The following is a 24,402-nucleotide window of genomic DNA, read 5'->3' on the forward strand; positions in this document are numbered from 1 at the left end:
TAGCAATGATATCATTATTTCTTTCACCTCACTTTTGTACAATGGGTTTCAAATTATCTTCATCCCCTTTTATTTCATCCAAAATAAATAAAATTCTTGCCAACTAATCATAAAATGTTGGCCAATCAATTCTATCTACCAAGAACAAAATTGTTTGCCTCAATCTCTCTTCATATTGATTATTTAATTCTACATGCATTGCATACAATTTATTTTTCTCTTCTTCATATTCTTCTATAGTGTAGAATTTAGGCCTCTATGGGGTGGCTAGGATTTCTACAATTGGGGTTGACCTAAATGGTTCAAATAGTGGCTAGGGGTATATAGTTCTTGGCCTACTAGATTCCCCCTCCTTTCTCTTCCCAAGTAGCTTGTCAATTTGAGTGATCTTATCCTCTAGTAAATTGCTTTCCCCTATCCTCATAGGCCTATAGGACTTCTTCAAATTTAGCATTAAGTTCTAAGAACCTATCTTTTTCTTTCCCAGACACCACATTCCCTAATTTCAGCATTTCTAAAGCCATTCCAAAAATATGTTGTCTACTTACTTCACCACCCATATATACTGTAGGAGCACCAGTGTGTTATGCACTATAATTTTCTTGCATTCTAGTTTTATCTCTTTTTTCAGTTGACTAAATTACTAGGGCTTGGTGGTCATCACTAAATCTGATTCCCCTATGGGCTTGCAGTATTTGCTCCTTTGTTTTATATTATACATTCATCTCTTAAGGATGCTTCATCCTCTATTCTGATTGGGGTTTGACTTGGGGAATACCCTTCTATATGAGAAGAGGATCCTTGCTCCAATTTCTACCTCTTTGGGGTACTAGCTACATGTGGGCTCTCTATCCTTGGTCTTCTATGAGGGGGGGACCTACTATATGTTTTGTACTACTATATACCTTGCCCTCTTTTTCAATGTATACTAACCTAGAGCAACTATCATTCTGCTATTTATTTTTCTCTCCATCTCTGTTGCTCTATCAGGATAGGCTTTAACATATGTAGTCTTCTTCTCATTCATAGCTTGTATTATTGTAGCAAAATTATTTATCAATACATGAATTTTGTCTCACCAATATTTTTTGTCTTTCAAAGGATCATAGCCAAAATCAAAAGCATTAATGAATTCCAAAGTTTTATTGAATACTACCCATTTTCTTTCCTTACCTCCTACTCCTATAAGGAGAACATGTTCCTAATAATATATTTAGAAAAATATACATGTTGTGTCATACGGGAAGCTTTTGTTCTTTCTCTTAGAAGATCAAAGAATCCCTCAGAGTCAATGTACCTTGCATGGGATTCTACCATGTTGTGCTTGTTCAAAAATAAACTGAGATGTCTTCAACCCTTTCTTATAAAAACAAAATCATGTGCTAGAGTAACAATTGGTAAGAAAGTTCCCTTACCCTTACCAATCATATCTCTTTCCTCAATAGTCCCAATCTACCACAACAATTCAGCTATCCCTATCTTTAATGCCATGTGGAAAGGTACAACATGAGGCTTCCCTAAAAAACCATATACTTTGATCACTGTAGAAACATTATATGGGATTATATCCACCCAATTGTGACTAATCAAAAGCCCTTTTGCACGGTCCTTGGGTCTGGCCAATTCTAATAGTGATTGTGGGATTCTAGGGCTATCTCCTCTCAACAAAACTCTAAGTCTAGATGAAAAATATTTGTCAAACCTTACAAAATTGGCATTTTTGGCCTCCCTAGACATATCAATACTCCACAATTGGACTAGATTCTTTTCACCATCCCTTGTAAATTTTAGTTTCATACCTTTAGAGAAAAAGGTAAGTCCCTTAAAAAGACATACATGCATAAGCAAGGGGTACCAGGAAAAAGGTTTGTTTACTTCCCCTTTTGATATTCCTACCAATCTATTAAGAATTTGTTCTGCAAGGAGGGAGGTAAAATACAAAATACTACTCATTCCAAACTATAATGTTTGAGCCATAGTAAGGACCATAGAGCCTGGGATGTGCTCCCCTTCATCCATCCCAAAGATTTGGTAGAGGGAAAGATATAAAGCTTGAGCCCTAGGATTAAAATATTTCCTCATCAGTGGCTTTGGGGTATTGGGTGTGACCAAGGGTATTTTACCAATCATGGTGAAATGTTGATGTAGAGGCCCTACTCTTAGGTACACCTTTTGTGCATCATACCTTGCTTGAAGGTCATCCATGTTAATAGTCTCATGCACAACATGGTTAGGGTTGAGGTTGAAAACCTCACTAATCAATTCAGGAGAAACTCTAAAATGATTTTCTCCAGCATAGTTCTTTCGAAACCTAGTAATTTAGTCATATTTCTTAGCCAGGTCAACTAGTAAATCAATTTCAAAGAAAACCCTTGGGACTACTAACTTTCCAATGTCAAAGTCCCAGACATTACTAAAAGGGGTATCTAATTTTCTTTCAGGAAATCATTTTTTGAACAATTCTAACCCTCCCATGGAAATCTATGCATCTCTAAAATTGGTTGCCTTATCATAGAAACCCTCTGCAACTATTAACCTAGGGTTCTTTGGAATGAACTCCCTTCCTGCTGTTATTTCATTCAAAGATCAAGGACATTTCTCAAGAAAATCATCATGAACAAAATTTTTTAGATAGTCAGCATGTCTAGAGAATACCTTCGTGGAGGCATTTTGAAAACTCTAAGATTCACACAACACCAAATACTTAATTTTTACATGTCACAGATCACTTACCCACTAAATTGTGCCTCTTTCTCTATTGAAAATCATTGTAATTCACTAAACATCTACTAAAGATTTTGTGCCCTAGCTTTGAAAAAACCTTGCACTATGATAACCTATTATGATTTTGTGATTCAATTATGGTGGATTCAAGAATTATATTCATACATTGAGATCACATGAATTAATTCTAAGTGACATTAAGTTCTAGTAGCTATTATGTCGATGTTGTATTCCAATTTGAATCTTATCTATCAATTTCAGCACATTAGATGACCCTATTTCAAAAACAAAATTGCTTTACGGCTTTAACAATCTGGCCATGCATAGAACAAGTGCTTCCCCACATTATTTAAATTTATTGCATTTTGATAATGTGGGAAAGCATTGGCTATTGATCTTTTCTCAGATCAAAGGTTAGGAAAATAAAACACTCTATGACAGCCTGCAACAAAAAGTAATCCAATTGGTGCAATAACTCTTCTAGGCTATCACACATTAGAAAACCTTTTTTGCAGTTGGTCCTACTTTTCCATGTATCAAATAGGTGCTTCCTCACATTATTTAAATCTCTTGCATCTTGATAATGTAGACAAGCACTAGCTCTTGATCTTGTAAAAATTAACAATCACAAAAAATTCCATCCTTATATCATCTAGTCAGCTATCTTGACCAATAAAATATCACCTTTCAAAACCAACATGCTTTGAGAAGTCTGATAGTGACACATAATGCAATATTAACTATAAGAATTTCAACACCCATGAAATCATGATTTCTAACTCTACATATACATGTCATGTTCCACAAATGAATGTGCTCCAATTTAGCAAGGCTTTACAACCTAGCATGACTTAGCATCCTTCTCAAAGCTTGGTCCCACTATGCCATGTGGAACTTGCCCACACTATTTAAAGTTTATGCATGTTCATAATGTGGTGAAGTGCTCTAAGTCAATCTTACCTAGATCGATGGTGAGTCAAAATCAGTGCCTATTAGGATCAAATAAGCAATATTTACCAATGAAATACTTTCTTTATATTCTAGCCCATTTGACAATTGCCATGAGAAAAAGTCATTATCACCTTCTAAAAAAGTGGGTCAATGAAATTACTATGTGCTATGTGTCATGTTGGCACTTCCCCACTTTGTGTAACTATTGTGCACTTTCTTAATGTGGGAAAGTGCTCTCCGTCAATCTTACCAAGATCGATTGTGAGTCACAATAGATTGTAGAGTAATAACTTCATTAAAGAATCAACCAATAACATTGCAAGAAATTTGAACATGTGTTGACAACTCTTTAAAAAGGTTTTGACAAATCTAACAGTCTATAGACTTTGTGATGCATTGAGGTCCCAATGTCAACAAGGGCTACATGGTGCAAAGGCACTTGCCTATTTCACTTAAAGTTCTTGCATGTTCTTAATGTGAGGAAGCATCCTTCATTGATCTTACCAAGATCGATGGTGAGTCAAAATCTACTATAGTCAAGGTTCTTAAATAAAAAAATTCAAAATAGTAATCATGGTTAAAAAATTGGGTTAGTAATGGCTTATAATATAAATATGTATGACAAACCTTGCAACATAAAACGTTAGGTTAAATTTGTCCCGCCTTAATTTTTTTTTAAATATTATTTTTCAAAAAATTTCAAAGGATAAGGCAAGAAGAACAAGGCTTTAGGGTTTTTTAAGGAGTGTTACCCAGGGTCTTCACCTAAATTCAAGATTTTTTTAAAAACAAAAACTTAGGGTTTTTCACTGCTGAATGCTACAAAACAAGAATGATGAAAAACTAGGCTAACGCATATTTTGTTCATTCTATTACATCTTAAGATAATATACATTCCTTATAAGTAGATTTGGTCACAATTCTTCTCAGTTTTTAAAATATTTGTAGCAATAGTAGCTAACTAAGGCTTAGAGATCAAAAGCAAACAAGTGCTAACCAACATTGAGATCTTTCAAATAGTAAGGTAAAAATTGAGTTGAGTTTGAGTTTGATGCTTTTCTATGATTTCTTCTCATACAGATTGGAATTAATAGATCAGTACCTCATCCATTGGGATTCAAAGTCTATTCAATTGCTAGATCTGATTGATTGCTTTACAATCAACATTATCAACAATTCTTACTAAAAATCATACTTATAGATATCCCTGCTATTACCATGGAAACCCTATCAATACCACTAAAGCATTTATTTAATTCATTGAACTAATAGAAATGGTGAATTGATATACAATTTAATTCAATTGCATTCAACTAAATAAGCTTTGCTTATACAACTTTAAAATAACTAGGTAAATGGAAAGGAGACAAGATTCAGCCAGAAAAGATGTGGTGATAGCTCATCTTTTTATTAATTTCATTTTGAAACTAATTGTGTACAATTAAACTAGACTCAAAATGACTCAAGAAAAAACCTCTAAATCATGTCAAAGTGATGCATTTTCATTAAACTATAGATAAAATATATCATAAAGTACTCATGACAAGATTGGTCTGAAAAGACATAAAAAATAAACTTAACAAAAGTTGAAAGTAATATCACTATTTGGACCCTTTCTCTAGCCCTAGAATCTCACTTATAAAGGGTGAGATGAAAAAAGCTTCAACCTAAGATAAAATGATAGTTGTCCCTTAAGAGAAAAGATATTTACATTTTACTGTCACAAAAAGACAAAATTTTGTGCAATAGAAAACTTGTACATTAGATTATTCTTTTGGTGGGCCCTTCTTCTATTGCATCTTTAAATGCTATAAATTCATGATTGGCATCTTGTTATTCTAAATCCTTGACATATGTAGCTACCAGGTTGGCCAATGCTGTGTCTTACTCTAGTATTTGCAAATCAACCTCAACTGAAGGATTTTCACTATTTTCATCATGGACTGATAAAACCACCTTTATTCTTGCCTCTTCCTCTACCATGTCATCATTTTGGGCTTTAGTACCTACAACTGCAATTGGTTTCTTGTCTTTGTCCTCTTCTTTCTTCTAATTTTTTGAAGGTGCATCAATGATTTGTACTTCATCTTGATCCATCTCATCATCATTGATTTCACCTTCTCCCCACTACTCTTTAGAAGCAATATCTACCATCCTCTTGTTAAAAAGCCTATCATCTAGCTAGTTAAACTATAGGATGTCATTTTGCTTCTTAATCACATATTTGACCTCTTTATCAATGTCAACAAAATCTATTTTGAAAGAATAAAAGAATAATTGGACGTTCACCATTTCTTCTTTTGTGGTTGCCCACCATGCATGTTGTATTTTATTTATAACTTTATTCATTCTTAAACAAAATAAGTTATCTAATTCCTTGGCCCGCTCATCTTTATTTTTCAACTTATTCTTTCTATATAGAGCACATGGGAATAAGTTAAATTTTACATTTTTGTGCTTATCTAAGTAACTAACAATTATTATTTGTAACCTTGTCATCAAAAATTGGGAGCTCATTAATAATATCAAAAGTTTTTTCAATGTAATCATGAGAAGATTCTATAACAAAATAACACAATAATGTAACCTCTTTCATCCACTTATTCCACCTATTAACAATGGGTTTCAATGTCTCTTTGCTTGCTCTTATTTTCTCCCATATGTTTATTGTGCTTGCTAACTGATCATAAAATAATGGCCATTCGATTTTATAAACTAGATACTTAAGAGCCTTCCTCAGTTTATTTTCATATTACACATTTAACTCTACCTGTAGTATGAATAGTTTTCTCTTCTCTTCCTCAAAATTTTCAGCCATATAGTATTGTGGCTTTTGTGGAGTATTTGGCATTTCAATAATGGAAGTGGATTTAAAAGGCTCCACTAGCGGGTGGGGGTAAGTGAACCTTGGCCTAGTAAACTGCCCCAATACCTTATTTTCTATTGAAATCTTGTTGAAAAGATCATTGTTGAAGAAGGGAGATTGTTTGTTAAGAATTTTTTCAATCATTATTTTTTCATTGATGTCAAACTTGCTACTTGTTGGAATGAAAATTGCTTATATGATCCAAGTACTATCACTTAATTGATTGATGAAGAGGACTTAATCAACAAGATGTAACAAAAGCACCTAAAGGAAAGGTTGAGATATTATTTTGTAATGAAGTGCAAGGATTAGTTAAGAGAATGGTAAAATTATGTATTGATAATATACTTGTAGGTATAGAGGTTGGATACACTAAGAAACTCTAGAAGAACAAGTTGTAACAAAGTTGTCTGCAAAGCTTGACTAAATTCATTAGTGGGTGTTGAACAAGTTAGTTCATGCTGAGTAGATTTCTAGTTAGTGCTAAGCAAATGAAAAAACTAGTGTCTTCCAAGTGAATTAGAAGGAGCCAAGCTAGTTCAAGTGTTGAGCAAGTAACAAGTGTTGAGCACTAGTAAAACTTAGTTGATGCCAAGTAACACAATGTGTGCCAAGTATTAGAAAATCAATAGTGTCAAGTTGTTGAATTATTTGAAAAGTTAATCACTAGATCTAAGCTGACAAGTTTGTTACCTTGAATTTTTTTAACTAGATGGAAGATAAGGATGATGAGCTAGTGGCACATAATTCTAGGTGAGCCATTCTTGGGTGAATTCAGGTGGAATCTTCATGATGTTTCTAGATGAAACAAGATAAGGGGCAGATATGTTGTATCTTACCTAATCCATTTTGAACCTTAAATTAAGAGTGGGAAGAATAGAGCGAGAAAGTATTCTAGACTTCTATTTAAGGATTCACAAGTGAAGAAGTAGAAGGTTGGTCAGAGTGCATATGTGGTATTGAGGAGAAAGCATTGAGGAAGAGTAATAAAGTACATAGACTTTGCTTCAATAGGTGACCATAGAGATGATTGCATTGGCATAATGAGCATGGAGACTCAAGGACAAAAATCTTGAAAGGAGGACAAGTTGTTAGAGCTACATAGATTGAAAGCCAAGAAAAATTGGAGAATTGAATTAAGATCTAAAATCTACAAGTTATGTTGTGAGTTGTATTAGATCAAAATCCCTTATTGTTACTCTCTAGCAATTTTATCAGTTATAGATAAATCCCATGGACCTAGGTTGGTTTAACAACCATGTTGTAAATCCTTTAACAAGGTTACATTCCAAGTGAATATTCTAAAGTCCTTTAATGAAGCTCACTTCTAATAGGGTGGTTGAAATCCCTTAATTGGGTCACATTTAATAGTGTATTTTGTAGTCTTTAATAGGGTAGGCCTTTCACAGGGCATCACTTCAAAAGAGTGAAAAAGGAGTTGCATGTTATTGGTGGATTTTCCCAAATTGGATTTCCACGTAAATCACTATGTTATATGTTGATCTTTCATGTTTTATTCATGCATGTTGATTTTTCAGTAACTTGATAAGATGAATGTTTAGCTTGGATGCATGGTTAGATTAATGGGCTCACTATATTTAGTGAAAAAATTTTATTAGGATATTTGGACCTTGAATAACTGGTTCACCCCCCCTCTCAATTATTCTAAAGCATTTCAAAAAAAATTTAAGTTTAATTTTCTTTTGAGCTTCTTTATTGTAGGCTTCTAGAAATTTTTCATATTTGGCCTATAATTCTAGCCTTTCCTTCTCATCTTGTTCTATACTAGCCAAAACTAAGTGAGATGTTCCAACATTTAGATGTGCAACCTGCACATTAGTTGTATCCACTACCCTTTTGACAATTATATTCCCCATTAATCCAGTGTCATCTGGCTATGATGAGAAAGCCCTAAATGCTTTCCTTAATGACCAAATAACTAAGGTAGCCTAGTCATCACTGAAAGTGGCACCTTTTATTTCTCCCTTATTTTGGTCATGTAGGTCTAATTTATTAGAAATAGAATTGAAAACTAAAGCATCTGCTATATCCCAATTGGGTAGCAGCAAAACACTTGACGCTTTCACTAGTTGTCTCCCTTCCTTAGGGGTTAGGTTTTGGAGTTCTTGCATCATTTCATCTTTTATTTGGATTTGTATGACTGCCTCATCCATTTCTAGGTGTCTAGTCCTCAATTTATTGCACCTTTCCTCATATTTACATATATTTGATCTCCATGCAAACTGGTAAAAAGCTCTTGACTTAACAAAATTATCATAAAAAAAAAACTAGAAATATTTAATGTATATGATGAGAACATAAACTTACTTTCTTCTATGCTACTTTATAACTGTATTTCTGCACACACCGTGATTACTGAGAACTTCACATTTGAATCACCTAGAATAGTTTCTTAATGGCCATGAGCTCTTTGGAAGTCTAAAGATTTATTTGCATAGAGATGAATTAGAAAAATATCTACAATATACATTGTTCCTAGCTCACACGAGGAGTTTCTTCTACCTTCATAACTGAACTGTAATGACACTAGGGTGGCACCACCTTTTGATTTTGAAAATACACTATTGATCTCCAAAAAATCTAATGTTTAATGAATGAAAATAAGAATGACTCATTTTCCACTCACTGAGCTGGAAGTCAATCCAATAAGCTTTCTCCATGTAAGCCTTTCTTTTACTGCTAGCAAATTGGACTAGTCCCACTTGCACTTGTGGATACGTGTCACCTTCTTGTTATGTCACCATGTTTAAATAGTGAGCAAGTTCTTTATAGAACATAAAAACCATCATTGATTCCACTTCAATATGACGATGTGTATTTGATCAGTGATTTAATGTGACTATGGTTGGCCTCTCCTTCTCTTCCTTAGGTCATTATGTCATTACCATTAAAAAATAAGAAAGTCCTAACAATGACTTAGTAATAATCATTGATGCAAATTTGATCTAATGGTGTTGAAACTTCATCCACCCTTTTCTTTAGTGCATTACTATGTCATATGTGACTTGGAAATATTATGACAAGTTGAAAAACCCTATAATATTTTAATCCTTTCTATGACATGGAGAACTAAGCCCCCACCATGTTTTTTTTTTTGGTAAGGCACTATGTCACTATCAGCACTCACCTCAATATTTTGGTCATGACATAGCATCCTTTGACATACATGCTTCAACTGATTTTGATGTATCATACTAGATACTTGACTCATTACTGAGTCTGAAAGTCTTGGGACTCACCCTTCAAATGTTACCACATTTCCTTTTTTCTATCAAGGTGACATGTCACTACTAGTGAGATTCCTTCATTTCCTAGTCATGACATAGTGACCCCTTTTAGAATTTCAAAATTCTAGTGCAATGGAAATTCACCACATTCTTGCCTTTATTACTACAATTAGTGCTTCTGACAACACATCATAAGCATATATCCCCTTTAAACATATGATGACTTAATGGCACCCATCATTTTGTAGACCTCACGTCTTTTGATTTTTTTGTCAAGGCATCATGTCGCTACGATAGGGCTCTTGTATTTTCTAGTCATGACATAGCAACCTCCTAAAATTTACCCATGCTAGTGATGAAAAACAAAACACCTTCACTTAGCTCATTTCTTTGATGTTGACACTTATGACATCAACCTGACCACTGAGAAACGCTTTTTTTAAGGAAAGAAAAATTGATGCCCCATTTTTTCCATTTCCATTGCCATTCTTTTATTTCATGATAGTCACCATGTTGCATAGGATTAAAAAACTTGCAACTCTTCATAATGACTTGATGACCACCATCGATTTTATGAAAAACTCAGGAAGAGAAGACTAAAAAGTTTGAAGATTAAAATGATTTCTCAACAAGATAATTTACTTTGAAAAAAAATTTCCTACCTAAAAACATTTGAAAAATATAAGCAACAAACCTAATATGTTTATTTGGGACATGATATTTTATTTCAGTAGGTTTTCACCTAGGGTTAAAGTTACACAAAAAACCAAAACCTTATCTAATTTTTTTATAACTAATATTTATAAAAAAATTACCTTGTGAAAAATTAGACCACTAGATTACAAAACTCAGTTGCAAATAAAGATTGAGACACAAAATCAAGGACACAAAAATGAATCACAAGAGTATATCAAGTCAATATCTTACACTAGAAAAATTAACACAATAAAGGCCTTGAATGGTTCCCTTATTCTTGCCTCCAAGGTAAGTCAACAACATTTCATCTAGTAGTTACAAGTAACATGTAGAAAAATTTGAAGGACTCCTAAGAGATCATGACAAGATCACATTTTGCAAAAAAATTGGAACCCCTAAAAAACATTTACAACTACCTTTTATAGAGTTTATGCATAACTCGAAATATTACATTGGGTTCAAAGTTTAGCTAGATAGAGTTAAAATTGTAGAGGAGCAATAACTGATGAGAAAAAGAGATCATGATCAGATGCACATCTCCATACTAGAAGATTTGATCTTTTACAGGCAAATTTGGTTTTGAATGTTAGAAATGATGACCAATACCACCCTAATTGGGCAAAAGAACAACCATAGTAGTGAAAAGATGAGAACAACATTCATTAGGCATGGAGAATCACTCATAAAGTGGTTACAAGTGATCAATGATCTAATTTTCTATTAAGGAGCTACTTAAAACCATGTTCATGACAATGCCAAGTACAATAGGTCATCAAGTCAATAGGATCAACCATCAAACTTACCATGTGGATCAATCCCCTTGAAATATTTTTCCACCTCATCTAACTTCCTTCTTCTATTGACTTGTTTACTACCTAGTGTCTGTGGCTTCATAGCCTAATTCTTCCTTTAACTGTCTAACCCCACAAAACTGAGACTACCCCTTATCTCATGCTTGATTAGTGCATCACAACTTAATTTTACTTTAACACTTTGACTACTACAACCCTACAAAGGATAATAGATTGATCCCTCACACTATCATCATAGTTTAGACTTAATAGTCTTCTAACCATGTAAAGATGTGAAAACAATTGTCTAACCTTTTGTTGCCCTTTTTCTACTTATTTCCTGGTTGGGATAAAATGTCTATGACCCTACAATCATTGTAAACTTCACTACATCTTAACTATCATTCACATTGTCATGTCTTAATTACTAACTATGGTGTTTAACCCCATGAATGAGTGATCAAAGTAATGACTACATCACCATCTTATACTTGGGTTAGAATTAACCTTCTGCAACCATGCAAAACATTGAAGATCATCATTTCACAACATAAACCCTAGGTCAACCTTAATTTCCTATGATGGAGTGAAGCACTAGATAATGACTGCTATGGTTAAGTCACATGGTCACAACCTAAAGCCTTGAAGCCTTTCAAAAGAGAAATATCAATCTAGTGGATCTGCCTTCATTTGATGAAATACTTTTTACTCTTGCAATGATGGGATTGAAAGATTTTTGTTGTGTTGCCACTTTAGACTCAAGTCAAGCCTAACCATGTGTGACTATGTGAATGAAGGTTGTTCACTATGTTTCCATACTAGCCTTAGGTTAATGCTAACTTTCAGTGACTCCATGAACTACTCAATGCTTTCATGAATCGAGGCCCACCAAGACACGTATTGTACCCTCACATTCTCACTTTAGGTAAACTTTTTTCATCTTCAAAATATGGGGAAGAAATAACCTTTGATCTCCATTAGATCTAATAGTCGAGGAGATGCATCAATATTTTTTATTTGGAAACTAAAGGAGACTTACAAGATAGGTTTCAACTTGTCTCACCTTCACAGTAAAAACCATGGGTCAAGCATTTAATTGTTTGACCATGTGCATGAGGGCATTTGCTACTTCACTATCCAAACCTTGAGTTAAGCTTAACTACATGTGATCAAGTGATTAAGAGTATTTTGCAACATCACCACTCTATCTCTAGTTTTCTCTTGACCACTTACAATGATATGGTGAAGGAGCTTTGACTATGGCTAGTTGAATTTTTTGTACACTTGTAACTTAAAAAATTGAAACCATATTGATGGAATGAAATTGATTGAACAAATCAGCCCTCATTTGATGAAATACTCTTTTAGAAATGACCCCTTGTGATGTTGTAACCAAAGGATATCCTTATGTACATGGGCCACCATTGAGTTTTGTTGCACTTTGTCCACATGGTGAAAATTCCCTACCCCTCTTTGATTGATGCCTAACGAACCTAAGAAAGTGTGAATATGCTAGCCATAGATCTTGGAAGATTTAATAGTCATGAGAAGATGTGGGCCACTTGAGCTCTTTTTGAAGGTATGACTTGACCCATGATCATGTGAAGACCAAACTTTGAATACCAATCACACTATCACAACTACCTCTTGTTTCCTTCCATTAACCATTGCAACCATGTGAAGTCACAAAATGAAGTGCTTTGCAACCTCAAAGTGCTTAGGGCCTAGCCACTTCTTAACCTTGTGATAGTGCAAAAAACACCCTTTCATATCTTTTCCACTTGATATGCTAACCCAATTGCTAAGCATGTGAATGAGCGAACAAGGCATTTCACTGTGTCACCATTCTGACCCTAGGTTAGGCTTGGCTACCTGCAACTATGTGAACAAGACATTAGATAGAACTTTGTAGTCAACTTCTCTTGGTCACATCTTGAATTTATTTGAACTTGAAGTTGCTTGTGATCACACAACTAGCTACAATCCTAATTGTTCACACCTTCACAACCTATCCTATTATTAACGCATGAACTAGAGCGAGAAAGAGATGGAAGGCAGTTGCATTTTCATGAATATAAATCTTTTAAGGATGGATAATGCAATATAAAACATTTTAAGGTTTAGGGATGTAAAGGATATGACCAAGATTTTACATATCTCTCTCATGCATGCATGGCCATTAATGAATAGGCAAGAACGTGGCTGCCACTTGGAGTATTATGAGGCAAGTCAACATCTCTACCAATTTACATAAGGAGGTGGAAATTAGTAACACATATATCTTTTTTCACCAATCCCATTTTTCTTAGGGGTCTTAGGTGTTGATAGCTATCTCTTAATGTCATTTACTTCACAAAAGGCATGAAACACATTTGAGATAAACTCTCTACCTCTATCTAATCTTAAATATTTGATCTTTGTTCTAGATTCATTCTCAATTCTATTCTTAAACAACTTAAAAATTTTAAATGTCCCATAGAAACTCTACCCACATCATCCTAGTGATATCATCAACAAAAATCATGAAGTACCTTTCACCATATAATCCTCTTGTTCTAGTAGGACAACTCAAATTTGTATGCACAATCTCCAATTTAGCTATCCTAGTGAACTTCTTTCTAGGAAAGGAATCTTTCTTCTACTCATCCATAATACATTCTTTACACACAACATTAGTAGGCTTCACAATTTTAGGTAAATTTCTAACAAAAAAATGTACTAGTAGTCTTTACAATTTTATCAAAGTTTATATGACAAAATATTCTATTCCATAACCAATTATTATCCACCTTTGCAACCAAATATTTGATCTCCACAGGGTTCAATTGAAAAACATTACCTCTAGATCTTGTACTAGTATCAATCAAATTACCATATTTATCTGTTATAATGCATCTCTTCTCTGTGAATTGTTAGAGATATACTTTATCAACTAACTATCCATAACTCAATAGGTTATGCTCTAATCCATTAAAAAATTAGACATCAGAAATGTTAGTATTTCCATCAAGAATCATAGATCATATTCCCTTCATATGACAAGTTGCATTATTACAAACTTTGACAATTCCTCCATCATGACTATTGGGCTTAACAAATTTATTCATTTCACGAGTCAGATGATGCAAATAACCACTATCTATGATCCAAACATCTTTCTTTTTAATCTTTTAAACTAGAGATTTTTTTTCTACAACTTCTTTTTTAATATTTTCTTCTCTTTTAGCTATAAATCCTATCTCACCATCACAATCACTCTGAACTCTTTCACCAGTCTCGTAATCATCATTTACATACAAAAAAGCTCTAGGCCTTCTAGACATGAAATTATTTTTATACTTTTTCTCTTTTTTAGGATACTTAGAAGCATAATGGCCAAATTCATTTCAAGTCTAACATTTAAGGATTATCTTACCATCTAGTTCTCTCCTTAGAAGTAGAAAAGTTCCTTCTTTAATTCTTCTATCCTCCTCATACCTAGATTTTCTACTATTGGCATAGTCTCCACTACTACTTGTACTTCTTGAAAAAGAAGGGTGAACACTTAATGCACTAAAATTTATTTCCACTATAGGAAAATCTCTAGATTTCTTGAAGATCATTTCTACTACCAATCTTCTAAGAAGAGTCTCTTTGGTAAAATTCTCAGTGCAGGATATGACTAGCTTAATCATCTATATTATCTTCCTGAATGGTGGTGTCAAGGTTTTGAAGATCTTCCATATAATCTAATCTTTGCTTTTAGATACATTTCAAGACTTAATTCATGTAATAATTTTAGAAATTCTACCAATATAGGTTCTTATAGATTCATCTTCCATTATCTTAGCATCTTAAAATAAACATATCCAATTGTGTAATCTAATTTTCTTATCATATACATCACCTTCAAATACAAATTCTAAAGCTTTCAAAATTTCATGAGATGTCTCTAAGGATTTTACTTGTTTCTATTTATTTTTAGGAAGAGTTGATATGAATGCTTCTTTGGTGAGCATATTGCACATAAATAGATCTCTTCTAGCTTTACTGCAATCCTCAAGTTTCATTTCTTCCACAATCTTCTTTCCATTCTTTTTTGTTAGTCAATACCTTGGACCCATACATAAGAAATTATTCTTCATCTTCTCCTTCTAGATTTCATAGTTAACTCCATTGAGTTTAGGAATTTATTTTCTGAAGTGACTTATCATTGATCTACTTAATTTATTAAGATTTTCTTTCAAGGACTTGATGCTCTGATACCAATTGTTAGAAAGTAAAGCTCATTAAGATAACTAAGAAGGTACGAATTAGTTATCAAACTATTAAATCATTTATCAACCTTATTAATCCTTAACCATGTGAGAAATATAACCAACAACCATAAGAACATATTGTTAAGAATAATTCTTCAAATTGTATGTTGTCATTAATGTTACACAAATGTTAGTATTAATCAAGAAGTTGGGCAATGAGGAAACTTTAGTATCAACCAAGAAATTAGGAAATGAAGGACTTCCAGTATTAACCAAGTGGTTAGGCATTAAAGGACTTCTAGTGTTAACTAAGTGATCAATCCTAGTATTGACTAGGTATCAATAGATTACACTTGTTAATTAATTGACTAATTAGGGATGACTTATTAGATGTTCAATGGTTATTTGAAAGGATATTCAATCTAACCTATCAAATCCTATGATATATAAGAAAGATCAAGAAGTGTAATGAAAAGTGTGAGTCATGTAATACATGGAATAAGATGGATATTTTATCGAAGGAAAATGAAGGGTAGGAAAGTGTAGAAGATAAGCTGTAAAAAATATTCGGATTAGTAAGGATCCAAAGGTCTATCTAGAATAGAGATATGAATTTATAAAATAAGTTTCTTCATAACTTAGGTCAAATTAATGTTACATTCTAACTATTGTAGCAGTGAATAAATCTCTTACCAAAGTTGACTTAAAGTCAAATTTTAAATCCTTTAACAAGGCAGCCTGACATTTCAGGATTGAAGTTTTTGAAGACCGCTAACTAGGCTACTCCTAGTAGGGTGATCTAAATCCTCTAACAAGGTCATACTTAACAATATGTATTGTAACCTTTAACAAGGTTGGCTCCTAATAGGGTTCACTTTAGAAGAGTGAAAAATATTGTAACTATTTTCATGATTGTTTTCCCAAATCAGGTTTGCACATTAAATCTCGATGTCATTTGTGTCCATGTTATTTTATTTATGCTTTATGTTTCTACAACTAAGTTATTCAAGGTTATAATAGATTATTATTCATAAGATTACTTTGTTAACTAATTCACAATAATAACTTAGATTTAACTGAGATGGATTAAGTATTTCATTATCAGTGGAGAGTTTTATTTGACATCTAGAGATAGTGAATTTTATTTATGGTATATGATTCACCCCTCCCCTCTTAGTTACTTTCTTTATTTCCAACAATTGTTATTAGAGATTTTGGTGATTGCAGGAAAGGTTTCAAGGATGTAAGTTAAAGATCAAGATTTCATATAGGAGGAAGATTCCCAATCTTAATAGAGAAAAAATTTGAGCATAGTAGTAATTGAAGAAGCTACACCTATCAAGCATTGGAGATACTAGTATATTCTACTTAGAAATAGATATGTACCACCACCTAAACCTATGACTATGTAATAGATGAAAGAGGAAAAAGATCACAATATAATGATGATTGATATGGATTCCTATCTCATTTATGCTTAATTTGATAAGATTAAATATTGTAGTACTACATTTGACATGTAGGAAAGACTATATAAAGTCTATGAAGATGATAAAACTGTGCAAAGAGCCAATACAAAAAGTTTAAGAGGCAATTTTGATGAAATGAAAATGAAATAAGGTGAGAACTTGTCCAATATAGTGAGAGAATAAAAAAAAGAGTGAGCTCAATAAGAGTTTTAGGTGGAAAAATAATTGATGAAATAATGGTCAACAAGGTATTAATAACTCTTCTTCATATTTATGCCATTAGAGTTTTAGAAATTCAAGAGATGAGATGCAATCCAAAAACTAATATAACTCTGGAATTACTTATGGGAAGACTCCCTTCTTTTGAATTAGATAACATTGACAACTATCCTCCTATTACTAGAAAATTTGAATCCACATTTAAATCCAAACTAACTCTTGGAAGAAAATGGGGAAACTCAAAAAACAAACAGGTTGATAGTGAAGAATATGATGATTCAAATTAAGACATTGAAGTCATTGAAGCCTTGCTTGCAAAAAAAGTATCAAAAGGGAAAGGTAAATTTAGTGGCAAAATTCCATTGATTTGTTTCTCATGTGAAGAGGTTGGTCATATTGTTGCAAGATGTTGAAACAAAGAAGAAAAAGATGAGAGAAGAAATAAAAAGTTGACTACAAAGATAAAGATAAGAAATCTTGTTACATTGCTAAAGATTCTGATAGTGATGATAATGAAGAAGTAGTCTAGATTTTTTTAAAGATGAATATGGTAATGATGAAAATGAGAAGATGACACTTATTTCTCATATTAGAAAAAATGATTCATGGATCATAGATAGTGGTTGTTCTCATCACATGACTGGTGACAAAACTAAGTTTGAACATTTAGAGCACTATGATGGTGGAAGTGTTAGGTTTGGAAATAGTGAACCATCTTATGTAAAAGGAAAAGAATTCATAGCATTAATTGAAGGAATCAAATGTGACAAGGGTAATTGCACCAAGTTGTGGTGCCAAAAGGGGGGTATAAGTAACCACTTTTTCTTTTCTTTTTTCCCTGAAATCAGCAATTTCTAAACTTCAACAAGAATTTGAAGATAATTATGCTCAAAATTTTAAATATGACAAAAACAAAAGTAGTAGTCCTTTAAAACTTGTTTGTAAACTACTAATTTTTTTCAAAATGGTTTAGTTTTAGGTCCTCAAAAAAGAGGGCCACAAAAAGTGGTACTATTTTTTCAAAAAAAATAACATAGTGCAAAGTGTGGCTCCCCTAAAATTTCAACTTTTTTTTTAAATTCTTTAATCGCTCTAGTGAAAAGTTACCTAAAACTGTGTAGTTTATCTAATTTTTTTTGAGTAATTATATAAGGTGTATTTTTATGATAAGTTTTTTAATTGGACATATCCCAAAAATGTGAAATATGTGTGTTCTCCCCCTAGAAATGATTGAAAACTAATCTAAAATAAAAACTTTTTTTACAAAGTGTGTAGAATGGAGTCTAGTTTTTAAAAAACTAATTTGTTTCAAAATTTGATGAACAAGCTAAAATTTACACCCCAATTGGTACAAGTTGTTCTTTTACAAAAAAATGGACATACATTCAAAATAAATTATAGTTGGAAGGCTTGAAATAGTTCAAATTCAAAATAAATTATATGGTTATATAGCTAACACAGAGATCTACAATGTCATGTAACCTAATTTTATTGATGCTCAACCATGAGGAAACTTGAAGGAGAGAACACAAGAAAATCAATCATTTTTTATATGTTTGCTACAAAACACATTTTAGGCCAGTTTAGAGACTCCAAACCTTTGGGTTAGATCCCCAAGACAAAACCAAGCCTTAGGCTTGGTAGAATCCAAAGCTTTGAATAGCACATGTGTGCTTTAGTATGCACACACTATTTAAGGCATTTTAAAGTTTGGCTTACATAACATGTATGTTCTATAGTGCACCTGCACTTTGTAAACATGAATTTCAATAGAGAGGGAAGGAGAGAGGGAGAAAGGGTAGAGAATGAGAGAAAATAGAGCATGGGGAGAGAGTAGGAGATGGGAGAGGTTCAGATAGGGAGAGAGGGAGGGAGAGATAAAGAGATATTAGGGGATGCGAGAAGGTGGGATAGGGAGAGAGAGTGAGAAATGGAGAGAGAGGGAGAGTAGGGAATGGGAGAGGGAGTGAGAGAGAGGGAGAGTAGGGGATGGGATAAGGTGTGATAGGGGGAGAGAGAGAGAGAGAGAGAGAGAGAGAGAGAGGTGTGTGAGAAATATATAGTAAAAGAGAGGAGTGGGAGAGAAATTTAGGTAGAGAAATATGGAGATGAAGATCAAGATAGATACATGAAAAAATATATATAGAGAGCGAAAGAGAAAGAGGGAGAGAGAGGGTGAGATAGAGAAAGAGAGAGTAGGGGATGGGAGAGGGAGAGAGAGAGAGAGAGAGAGAGAGAGAGAGAGAGAGAGAGAGAGTATGGTATGGGAAGGGGAAGAGAGAGAGATCTTGTTCCCAATCTCTATGAAAACTTAAAAAAATACAAAATAATGCCAAAATAAGAGTCAAAAACATACTATGTGATCTCAAACTTGATCTTCAATGATGAGGAGGCATTTTGAGGAGGAGAGTGAAAAAATTCTTCAACTTCTACAAACTGTGTGTGAGTTGTTGAGGAGAAAGAAGGTAGCAACAAAAAGAAATAAGATGAAATGGAATGGGTCTTGGGTTTGTTTCCCATATATAAAAAGTTTACATTTTAAAAGTGCACAAGTGCTATAGCATGTGTGTGCTCTTCTAGAATTTTAAAAATTTGAATTGCATGTCATCTTTTTGGCACCACAACTTGGTGCATTCTCACACATTGCCTACTGGGTTGAAGGAATTAGACACAATCTAATTAGTGTGGCAAAACTAAACAACATAGAATATAATGTAGAATTTTGTTGGAAATACAGATGACATAATTGAGAGGGAAGGGGTGAATCAGTTACCATAGAAACAAGTACAAAAATTCCTTAAATGTCTAAAATGCTTATTTACTGTTGATACTCGATAAATAGTGCAGAAATACTTTAACTCGGTAAGTTAACCAGTTACTGTTCATCTAGCATTTATAGGTATTAATATGCATGCAAAGATTAACTAAATGAACACAAGAGACACCAGACTTAACGTGGAAACCCAATATGGGAAAAACCACCAAGTAACTAGTTACCAATTTTCACTTTTATGAAGTGAGCCCTGTTAGGAGCCAAACCTGTTAAAGGTTACAATACACACTATTAGGTGTGACCTTATTAGAGGATTCAATCACCCTGTTAGGAGTGGCCTGATTAGAGGTCCTTAGAACAATCCAACTAAACTGGCACCTTATTAGAGGATTTACAAAATGGTTGTTAAACCAACTCTGTTAAGAGATTTGAAGTCATTGCTACAATGGTTAGAAAGAAACAATGAATTGACCTGAATGATATGCAACTTATCTTTTGCTGAGTATAGATCTCTATTCTGCTTTAGTGGATCCTTGCTAATTTAATACAACTTTGTAGCTCCTCTAAGATATCTAGTCCTTTATCAAAATTTGCTCAATTTGCTTATTCCAACCTTCTCCATATATTCTCATTCATACACACTCTGATTCACAACTTGAGTATCTATATATATAACTTTCAGATTAACAAGTCGACTTAAATATAGGTTCCAATAACTAAAAAATCATTACATCAGTCGGCCTTATGAAGCAATTAAACTCAATATCAAAAGAGTAAAATTCTTTGCTGGCTGACCAAGCTTGGTAACCACTACTTCAGAATGGTTTTCTAGTGTTAACCAAGTGAAGCTTGGTAAACACTGCAAAATCTTACAAAAGTGCTTTGGAGACTGAGTGAACTCAGTGACCACTGACTTTCCTTTACTATCATAGTGAACTTAGTGGAAGTTAACTTCCCACCGTATTTCCTTCGATGACTGAGTGAGCTCTGTAGAAGGTAACTTTTCTTTCCTAATCGAGTGAGTTCGATAGAAGCTAACTTTCTTTTGTTGACTAAGTGAGCTTGGTAGAAGCTAACTGATGACTGATATGAAATTTGTGTAACATCAAAGACAACATTCAATTAACAATTGTATCCAAAAATTTCCCTCTTTGGCATTGATGACAACACAACATGTCATCACAGAATGAAATTTGAAAACAAGTCTAGCAAGTCTTTTCTTTAGCAAACTCCCTCTTTCCGTAATCTCCCTCTATGAAGGAATTACTTAGAAAACCCTTCTTTGAAACAAATTTCAGAAAGATATGACAGTAAAACTCTCCCTCTTTGATAACACATGCCAAAGACAACATAACTCAAATGAATTCTAATGTACCTTTAGTACTAATTCATATGCAATGTTTCATGTCTATGTTGCATCAACTAATAGATCTTCAACTTGGTATGTGTTGATGCATCACTAAAACTTCATTTTAGTGAACTTCAGATAGGGGAGTGACCCTAACTTACCTCTTAGATACAAGAATGCATCCTTAGGTAGTGGCTTTGTGAATATGTCGGCAATTTGGTCCTTTGTATGGACATATTCCATTTTGATTTCCTTATCTTGCCCCAATTCTCTAACAAAATGATATTTTATTGCAATATACTTAATTTTGGAATGAATTAATGGATTCTTAGATATGTTAATTGCACTTGTGTTATCACAGAACATAACAATTGGTTCTTTGATTTCCACCTTCATGCCTTCCAACAACTATTTAAACCAAACAATATTAGAATAGTTTACTACTACAGCAACATACTCTGCCTCTATAGTAGATTGAGATGTACAATTTTTCTTTTTACTTGTCCACAAAACCAACCTTTTTCCTAGAAAGAATGCTCCTTCAATTGTACTTTTTCGGTCATCAAGGTTTCTTTCCCAATCAGTATTAGTAAACACTTTTAAATCTAGATTACCTCCAAATTTGTACCATAAACCATAATCTTTAGTTCCTTTCAAATATCTCATTATTCTTTTGATTGCCATCATGTGATTTTCTCTTGGTTTTGCTGAAAATCTCGCTACAATCCCAACTGCAAGGGCAATATTTGGCCTAGTATGAACTACATACTGCAACTTTCCAATCATAGATCTATATAGTGTTTGATCTACTTCTTTTGATTCATCTTCCTTGGTAAGTTTTAATCTAGTACACATAGCAGTCCCAACTGGCTTACAATCTTCCATACCAAACTTTTTCAATATCTCCTTGATGTATTTTGATTGAGTGATGTAGATACCATTTTTATTCTACTGAATTTGAAGACCAACAAAGAATTTTATCTCACCAAACATAGACATTTCAACTTCCTTGTTCATTTTTTTTGAAAATTCTTTGCAAAGATCATTATTTCTTGTGAAAACAGTATCATCTACAAATATTTTTGCCAAGACAATTTTATCATTTGGTCCATCCTTTATATACAAGCTAATATTATCATTAGTTCTTTGAAAACCAATTTGAATAAGATAGTTATGTAATCTTTCATACCATGCTCGAGGGGCTTGTTTCAGACCATATAGTGCCTTGTGTAATTTGCAGACCATGTTTATCTAGATCAACAAAACCTTCAGGTTGTTCAATGTAAACCTCTTCATCTAGTATACCATTGAGGAATGTTGACTTAACATCCATTTGATAAACTTTGAATCCTTTGTGAGTAGTGTATGCAAGTAAGGTTCTGACTCTTTCCAATCTTACAACAGGACCAAAAGTTTCTCCATAGTCTATTCCTTCTTCTTGAACATATCCTTTGCATACTAATCTAGCTTTGTTTCTTGATACCTTACCATCTTCAGTCAACTTGTTGCTGAATACCCATTTAGTTCCAATCATAATTTTATCTTTAGGCTTGGGTACAAGAGTCCATGTCTTGTTTTTCTCTATTTTCTCTATTTCTTCATTGATAGCCTCAATCCAACTATCATTTTCTGAAGCATCTTTGATATTTTTAGGTTCAAAATTAGCAAGTAAACAAGTGTCTTTAAACTTGCTTCTTGTCATTGTTCCTTCATATTTGTTTTCAATGATCTGATCTACTGAATGATGTCTCCTGACATATTTTGCTAATATAGGTTCCTTGCCTTTTGAAATAATTTCTTTGTTATCCTCTTGAACTTCAATTTTATATTCTAGCTATTTTGGCTTGGTAGATATTGGCTCAAGTCCTTGAGACTCGATAGACATTTGTTGGGTAGCATCTAAATGTAACTCGAGTTGATGTAACTTAGTTTGAACTACCTGTAACTCAGTTACTAATGACTCAGGAGTAGAAGATTCCTGATTGGCTAGTATTGTATCAGGTTCAGTGAAAACAAACCTTCTATAATCTTCTAGTTCCCTTTTGCTTTCTTCTTCAGTCCTTTCTTCAAACTCATCAAATTTCACATGTGCACTTTCTATGACTTTGTAAGTAGATAGGTTCAAAAATCTATATGCTTTACTTTTGCAAAAGTATCTCAAAAATATTCTTCATCACCTTTTACATCAAATTTTCCTTTTCTAGATTCTTTCAAAATGTAACATTTACTTTCAAATACTTTTAGATAACTTACATTAGGTTTATAGCCATACCATAGCTCATAGGGAGTTTTGAATGAGTCCTTCTTAAGATGTACCTAATTCAAGGTATGAACTGCAATGCTGATAGCTTCCTTCCAGTGTTTGATAGCAATGTTCTTTTCAATCATTAGGCTTCTTGCATAATCCATGATAGATCTATTCCTCCTTTCAGCTATTCCATTTTGTTCAGTAGTTCTAGGGGATGATACCTATCTTTTGATTCCTCTTTCAATGCAAAAGTTATTGAACTCATGTGAAATGAATTCTCCTCCTCTATCTGACCTCAAGCATTTCAATCTTTTTCCTATTTCCTTTTCTACTCTAGCTAAATACCATTTGAATTTCTCAAATGCTTCTGATTTGTTCCTTCGATACATGACAATCATCATTCTTGAGTAATCATCAATAAAAACAATGAAAACTTTTCTCCAGTATAGCTAAATCAATTCCAATGGATCCACATAAATCAGTATGCACAATTTCTAATATATCTTTAGACTGATAGTTTTTACTTTTAAAACTAGTCTCTCCCATTTCACCAATCTAACAATTTTTGCATAGATCGACCTAATGTTTTTTTATGTTAGGAATGCCTCTTAATTTCTTGAATTTTCTTATATTTACCAAGTTATCAAAATTGACATGAAACAACCTTTTATGCCATAACCAACTTTCTTCAAATTGAGCAATAAAACATGAACATTCACCAAGTTCAAGATAAAATAAGTTACCTTTTGTTTCAGTGCCTGATCCAATCGGTTTTTTTTGCTATCTAGTGTTAGGAATAAAGTGTCTCAACCTTGTATAATTCCTATTCTT

This window comes from Cupressus sempervirens, chromosome 10 (assembly GCF_028749045.1).
Source record: "Cupressus sempervirens isolate cs-2001-9-10 chromosome 10, ASM2874904v1, whole genome shotgun sequence".
In the NCBI taxonomy this organism is placed as follows: Eukaryota; Viridiplantae; Streptophyta; class Pinopsida; order Cupressales; family Cupressaceae; genus Cupressus; species Cupressus sempervirens.